At 36.6% G+C, this 7,351-nt stretch overlaps 1 long non-coding RNA gene across 1 annotated transcript; it reads right to left on the bottom strand.

Moving 5' to 3' along the window:
• Positions 1-5,793: 5,793 nt before the first annotated feature.
• LOC145578819 (uncharacterized) lies at positions 5,794-6,894 on the bottom strand. Its single transcript, XR_014098932.1, has 3 exons — positions 6,641-6,894; positions 6,126-6,437; positions 5,794-6,036 (listed from the first exon to the last, which is right to left on the bottom strand). It is a non-coding gene; the product is annotated as an uncharacterized LOC145578819 (long non-coding RNA).
• Between the last annotated feature and the right edge of the window lie 457 nt (positions 6,895-7,351).

Below are 7,351 nucleotides of genomic sequence, written 5' to 3'. Positions count from 1 at the left end.
GGTTAATGGTTGCATTCCTGAGTTCAAACCAGGAATTCTCTTGCCACATACGGCCCCTCATACTGTCAGTTTTTTCATCAATCCTCAGACCACGGGTTGGGATACTTCTAAAGTTGTTGATTGGTTTGTTCCTGCGGATGCTTCGGCAATCCTGGCAATGGAAGCCCCTGATATGACTCAGGATGATTTCTGTTATTGGGCGGCTACCCCTTCCGGTAAGTTCTCAGTCAAAACTGGGTATGCTATGCTTCAACAGCAACTTTCCCCTCCTTCTATACCTTCCACCTCTAACACTTTCTGGAAGGTTCTTTGGTCTCTTCCGGTGCAGCCTAAATGGAAGTTGTTCTTATGGAAACTGCTACACCGCGCTCTTGCGGTTAAGGTGGAACTCAATCATCGAGGAGTTCCGGTTCTAGACATGTGTTGTGATCTCTGTCGTTCGGAACCGGAGGATCTACAACACCTTTTTAGAATGTGCTTCAATGCACGTTCGGTTTGGAGGGGTGGATGCCTTGGCATTCGCTCAGAATTTAATGGACACCTTTCTCTCTCAGACTGGATCCAAGATTATATCCGACTTTTTATCAGTCAGGATGGTCTTTCTAGTACTCGCTTAGGTACCTTTGTCGGTACGCTTTGGGGCTTGTGGTTACATCGCAATTCCAGAATTTTTAGGGATTTGTCTGTGTCTTGGCCTTTTGAATCTCTGTTCCAGGAGGTGATGGATAATCATTCAATTTTTGTCAATTCAGATCCCCTAACTACAATCCCTCCTATTGCGGCGTCAGATGACGGTGCCTCTTCTCCGCCTGGGTTTTACATGGCTCAGCTTGGTCTGAATCCACAGGGGACTGCTTTACTTTCTCTTCAGTTAGATGGCTCTTGGTTCAAAGATTCTCGTCGCGCCGGAATGGGATGGTGTTTAGATAATGAGGACCCTCTGGATGCTCGGATAAGTGGCGGTAGTAACTTCGGGGTTTGTTCCTCGGCTTTACATGCGGAAGCGTTGGCTTGCATGTATGGCCTGCAGTGGGCGGTTGATCATGATTTTCTGTCTCTCGCGGTTTTTACTGATTCCCATCTTCTGGTCTCCCTGCTTCGTGGGGAAGGCCAAGGTTATATCGCTTATATTTGGCTCATTCGGAGGATTTTAGATCTTGCCTCTAGGTTTCGGGTTTGTCGTATTCATAAGGCGGATCGCCAGCGCGTCCACAGAGCTCATCTAATCGCTGGGGAAGCGGCTGCTCACTCTATTTGCTTTAGTATTAATATGTAATTTGTTGTTTGTATCCTTTGTCAAAAAAAAAAAAAAAGGTTAGAGAGGAGAAAAAAGATATGATATTATTTGTGATATACGAAGTACAATATTATATAAACAATGATCACGTTGTTATTATAATAGTAACAAATATATATGGAGTTCACAAAGGGTTCATATGTGGCTGGCCACAATGTATAAATGAGATTACTTAGCTAGGGGTTACTCAATCGTTCAGAAGTTACTTGGTCAAGAGTTATTTGGTTGGTTAGGGGTTACTTGGTCTAAAGTTACTCGGTTGGTCAGGGGTTACTTGGTCTAGAATTACTCGGTTGGTCAGGGGTTACTTGATCAGTCAAGGGTCACTTAGTTAGTTTTGGTTAGTGGACAAAGTTACTCAGTTGGTCAGGGGTTACTTGGTCTAAAATTACTCGATTGTCATGGGTTATTCATGCTTTAGTGTATGACAGCTAGCCACAAAAAAAAAAAAAAAAAAAAAAAAAAAAAAAAAAGTGATGTATTGAGTTAGTGGATAAAGTTTAATCATTTTTAAAATGCGGTGGCTAGTGATTGAAGTAGAAATGAGAAAAAAAAAATGACTTAATGTATAGGTATTGATTATTAGTTTATTGAGTTGAATTATATATATATATATATATATATATATATATATATATATATATATATATATATATATATATATATATATATATATATATATATATATATATAGATTTTTATATGTCGCTGGCCATACCGTTTGACTGGGGTTACTCGAGTTACTCGGTCAGGGGTTACTCGAGTTACACTGTCAGAGGTTACTTAAGGGATTTGGTCAGGGGTTACTAAGTCTTGGGTTATATAATTGAAGGGTTACTTGGTCAGGGGTTAGTTGAGGGGTTACTCGGTCATAGATTACTCGGGGGTTTATCCTGTCAAGGGTTAAGTGAGGGGCTCGGTCAAGGGTTACTTGAAGGGTACGTCAGGGTTACTCGGTCAGCGGTTACTTGAGGGGTTACTCGGTCAACGGTTACTTGAGGGGTTACTCGGTCAGGGGTTACTTGAGGGTTTACTCAGTCAGGGGTTACTCGAGCGGTTCGAATCAGCAATTAATCGGTCAGGATTTACTTGAGGGGTTGCTCGGTCAGGAGTAACTCGAGTAACTATTGACCAAGTAATTCAAGTAACCTTGGCCACACGGTGTGACTAGCAACACAGAAAAATCCCCCATTTTATAGTAGCATATCATTATCCGAAGCACCCGTTTTCCATTCATAGAGAAATCCCAGCTTCTAAGACGAATAAGGGTATGGCAAACGTTTTTGAGAGGGAAAAAATGTGTGATTAAGACACCTATGTAAGTAAATTCATTATTACTCATTAAATCGTTTTATCTTAAAATTTTGTTAAATGAATACAAGTATTAAAAGTTGTATGTCGTGCATCGCATGGATGCTATGCTAGTTTTTACTATGCTCAAGTTCAATTCGAGGTTTTAAAAAATACATTATGTACCCATGAAACCTTACAAATGCATCGTGTACCCCTGAGAATTATTTTTAAAAAAAATGCACTAACTTATTACAGAGTAACACTAATGTAATATTAAAACAATTAGTTATCAAGTAAACTTAGTTAATAAATAAAATTTTAACACCCATAAGTTTAGGCTTTAGAATGAATGAATGAATGATCAATAGAATTTTAATTTTGATGTAGTTTATGTTTTTAAGCGATTTACTGCATAAATAATGTGTCACAATAACATCTATTTTTTGCCTATTTGTCACAATAACATCTATGTTTCGCCTACATGGCGCGACACTTGGTGAAAAACTGCAATTCCAGGTGTCGCTTTCTCGTGTACGTAGTCTAGCTGTAACACCGACTTTATTTATCAGTGATACTAGATTTAATCTTGTCAACTTTAACATTCACTACTACAAAATTGGTCAAAGAAACCATACCAAAATAGCCTAAGAGACTACCTTAGGTGTGGTCTCTAGCTCACAAGTCTCTTTGGCCTAAGAGACCATTTCATAAAAGGTGGTCTAACTTTACAATACCTGAGACCAACTAGCTAAAATAGATGGTCTCTTTTTTTAGTTTAATAATAAATAATATAGAAGGATAAGAGACCACATGTTTTAAATAGGCGGTCTCTGGATTTAAATACTGAGACCACCTATTTTAAATGAGTGGTCTTTGTTTTTTGAATAATGAGACCATCTATTTTAAATAGGTGGTCTCTCTGAGGTCGTTTTTTATTTTTAAAAAAATAAATAAATTGCCATATTCCTTTTGCAATTCATATTCATCCAATAAATTTTGGCGCCAATATGTTACATTGTTGAACCTGCCACTAATACAGTACATATATACAGAAACATAAATTTTCCAAATAATATATATATAAATAAAAATATTTAATACAAAAACTAATTCTCTGCAATAGAAATAAAACCCAAAATTTATATTAATTCTAATATTCAAAAACAAAACTCAAAAGTAGAGCTTTTCCTAAAAAAAAAAAGAGTCAAAAGTAGAGCTAGATTCACAAGTATAATGATTAACACTAAGCTTATCTCGTACTCAAGCTCAGCTGATTCATCATCAAGCTCATCCATCATGAATCTTCTTCATCTGGCTCATGATCAAGAACATATTTAATCCACAAATCTCGCATTTCATCAATGTCTTCCGAAGAATATGTACAAATTGGGGGAAAGACCTGCAACATACAACATTTTTTTTAACACAAACTAGACGACATATATTAATTAATTAGAGTTTTACAACTAAAGCAGCCCACCTCATTCCGTAAATCAAAATTAGAGGTAGGAAAATAGCTATTAACATAGAACCATTCACTAAGCTGAAAACTAATGGCCCTAATATTAACAAACATAGTGCCCCTTCGAAAAGCAATTAAAAAAAACTTTATGACAACAGAAGCTATACTACTACGAACAGACCCCAACCGATTACTCCTCCTCAGATTCTTCATCAGCATTTAGAGCTGCCACGGCAGCAAGTTCAGCATTATAGATTGGCATAATAGGCTCAGGACAGGTGAGATACAAACAGAAGCAACATACAACATATGCCATCAAATAAGAGTATTATTTATTTACTTATTTTTGACGGAAATCAGAGAGATATTTAACCAAAAGCTGAAAATCAGACATAAAAAAGCAAAAGAGCATTTTGACGAACATCCTCAATCCACACCCTTAGCTCACTTAATTTCAAGACTTGGTGTATTTCAGACATAACAAAGCAATGAAAAGAAATGAATTTCAGAACTCAAAATCACAACTATAATGAAATTTCAAAGGGGGGATTAGAACTCCAATTTCAAATTTCATTCCTAACTTAATTTCAAAGACTGATTCAAAAATGAAAAGTAGACTTGACAATTAGAACTACAATCAGAACTACAAATCAGAATATACAAAACCTTATAGCTATTATAGATTGCATAAGCTGATTATTTTTGGTGGTTAATATGATTAAGCTGCATGCAGACTGCAGAGTTACACTTGAACACAGTTCAGACAGTTGGTTAGAGCAACAGACAGATAGAGTTACATTCACAATTCAGACAGTTGGTTGCACAATTCAAAGTTACATTCATAGTTGGTTTCACAGTTCAGAGTTAGTTTCACTAGACAGTTCAGAGTTAGTTTCACTAGATAGAGTTACATTCACAATTCAGACAGTTGGTTTCACAGTTGGTTTCACAGTTCAGACAGTTGGTTTCACAATTCAGACAGACAGACAGTTGGTTAGAGCTGAGGACAGTTTATACCAATTTAAATGACATATATTTGTAATATACCTACTTGGAAACCCATAACACTCTTTTCTGCACAATATCTAGCATATATCGACAAACAAAGTATCCACAATACTTGGTGTATGCTGGTTGACGAGGACACTATGATAATGCAAACAATTAATCATTGACAAGATATTAGATTTTAGGATTAAACTACATAATATCAACTGTTGTAAAACTTTAGATAACTTACTTGTGGTTGCTCCCACCTAATATATGCATTCTTTTTTATTTTCTTGATGTCCTTCCGATGGACCGAGATGAATTGTTTGATTCCTCTACACAATTACATGAAGATAGGAAAATTGTAATAGTTTCCAAATACACAGTAAGAACAAAATAAGAAGTTAATGACAAAGTTATTGCAATTGTACATACTAAGTGAAGATCTTTTCAGCGAATGAGTTGATTTTAATTTTTGCTCCAAGTGGATCTAGCCAATACACCAACCCATTCCTTGGACTAATAATAGCTAACGTCCAATGCATACTAAGCCAGCAGCAAGGCACTTTTAGAAGGAAGAATGGATAAGAAAAACAACAAAATGTAAAAGGGGGCAGAAACTGTTTAACATAGCAATATTGCTTGACTTTGTTTTCTTTAAGAGGAATTTATTAGTAAAAATAGCATAGCATAGCAATATAGAAGCAATCAGGTTAACAAAATTGAAATTACATATATTAAAGCATAAATAATGAACAAGAATAACAATCAAAGTAACAAAATTACATAACAAAGGAACTATACTTACTTGTCATTAAAAGGAGCAAAGAATAGCTGATTATAGTTCTTCCCCTCATTGCACCCAAAAACACGAGCTAGATAGTTAGATCGAACTTGTTCGTTTGTCGTTGGTGTCAAAGGCGATAGAACATTAGAGTCACAAAACCCATACATTCCCGAGATACCTTCTTTGTGACAATGTTCTTTCAAGATCCTTATCCCATCAAAAGTTGTAAATATATAAGAGAATGGACCAAAATTTTTCCACATTGTAATTAGAAACTAAATTGGAGGTGAACTTACTTCATGAATATATTCATTTGCGATTCTCCAACCTCCCTTTGGAAACACCAATCAAGCAGGTCTTCGTAATCAAGTGAAACATTTAACCCATTTTCATTAAGAAACATGCTCTCTGGAATAGTGATAGAGATGGTATCGCCGGTCTTTTGCATCCTCATAGCTTTTTTTTCTCATAACACGCATCAAAGTAGATGTCACCTTCTCACGATCCTTGTCGGTAATAACATACTTACGAGTTGTTGATGCGTGGGAGGATGTAGATTGTGGAGATGGCGTGGTCACATCAACTTCTTTATCTGATTGGTTGTTCGCCTTTATAATATGTTTTCACATTAAAAATAAAACAAGACTATCATAAAAAATGCAAGGAACAACACACCAAAAACTAAGAGGGGATAGGAACCGAAAAACCAAGCTGCTGCCGCTGCCACAACAGTCAGTAGCTTAAAGAAAAAAATATGAAGAAGCTTAAAGACAGTAGCGGACAACAGCTTAAAAACAAGGAAGAATACTACCTTTTTGGGGAAAATCAAATGATTAGGCCAAGCTGTATAAGATCTCTTAGCATGACATACAAAAAGAAATTCATCGTTTGGGCATGGCAGAGGAGCAGTTGGCACAATATCTTCTGTAATGGTGACTCGACGATGACCAGGGGGCAACGATGTGTTATGATTGCCAAGAACTTCGGTGCTGCTTTCTATGAGGACTTTTCCGTTAGCAACAACTTGTAGAGATTTGTCGCTTCCCTCAATTGCTAAGCAACAATCACTCCATCCCTAAAAGTCAGCACACAAGTGTTGTCACAACATAGTATATGGTGTAGACTCGGTGGTTCAATGTAAATTCATATATAAGTTTTGATCTTCAGGTCAGTTCTGAAACTATCGGTTCTAAAATTCAGTTCATATCTACAGTTCTGAACTTCAATTTCTGATGATTATGCTAGATTTCAGATTCTGATTAGGAAGGACATAACCTCATAATATGTGCAGATATAAGGTTACTGCTAATACCATTAAAGCTACATAGCTAAAATTTCACATAAACATATGTGCATAGTATGGCTGACCTCGGGAAATGTATGGGTGCTAATGATGTCCACTACTTGACTTAGCTGTGCTGGGGTTGTGGTATGTGCAAATTGATCAATATGGTTCATCTCAGGCCATTGGACACGATATGGCTCTGTCTCTAGGTTCTGAAGATGAGGCTGATGCATAATA

This window comes from Chenopodium album, chromosome 1, assembly GCF_948465745.1.
Source record: "Chenopodium album chromosome 1, dcCheAlbu1.1, whole genome shotgun sequence".
NCBI lineage: Eukaryota > Viridiplantae > Streptophyta > Magnoliopsida > Caryophyllales > Amaranthaceae > Chenopodium > Chenopodium album.
Note: the sequence above shows the minus strand (reverse complement) of the source record. Positions and strands in the feature narration are given on the sequence as shown.